Genomic DNA, 454 nt, shown 5'->3' with positions numbered 1-454 from the left:
AATTTATGAGGGAAAGGGATAGGCAAAGGTAAGGTCTGCACAGTATCGAGCCAAGGGGACAGGGGGTCCATGATGGCAGTCCCAAAGCTGGAGTTCCACCCTTATCTGTAGTCACTGGTGAGAAACTCGTGTCAGTGTGTGTGGGGCTGAGCTGGGCCGGGAATGCAGGTGGAAAGCAGGTGTGTGACCAGGTGCCATCAGCGCAGTTTCCGTCCCTCGTGTGGTTGGACTTCTGGTGTCCAGCAAGCCTTTCCTGGCCTCTGTCTCCCGCGGCAGGAAGCTCACAGATGGCCCTTAAGGCTTGTATTGCCCTATAGGCCTCACAGGAGGCACCAGGCTGCATCCATCAAGTGGTCCACCCTCCACATTCTGAGTCTGTGGTGAGAATATGCTGTGTACGATTTCAGCCTCTTCACATTGATGGAGACTTGTTTTGTGGCCCAGTCTATGGTCT

Source organism: Myotis davidii, unplaced genomic scaffold, assembly GCF_000327345.1.
Source record: "Myotis davidii unplaced genomic scaffold, ASM32734v1 scaffold1277, whole genome shotgun sequence".
Taxonomy (NCBI): Eukaryota; Metazoa; Chordata; class Mammalia; order Chiroptera; family Vespertilionidae; genus Myotis; species Myotis davidii.
This window is presented reverse-complemented; position numbering follows the sequence as displayed.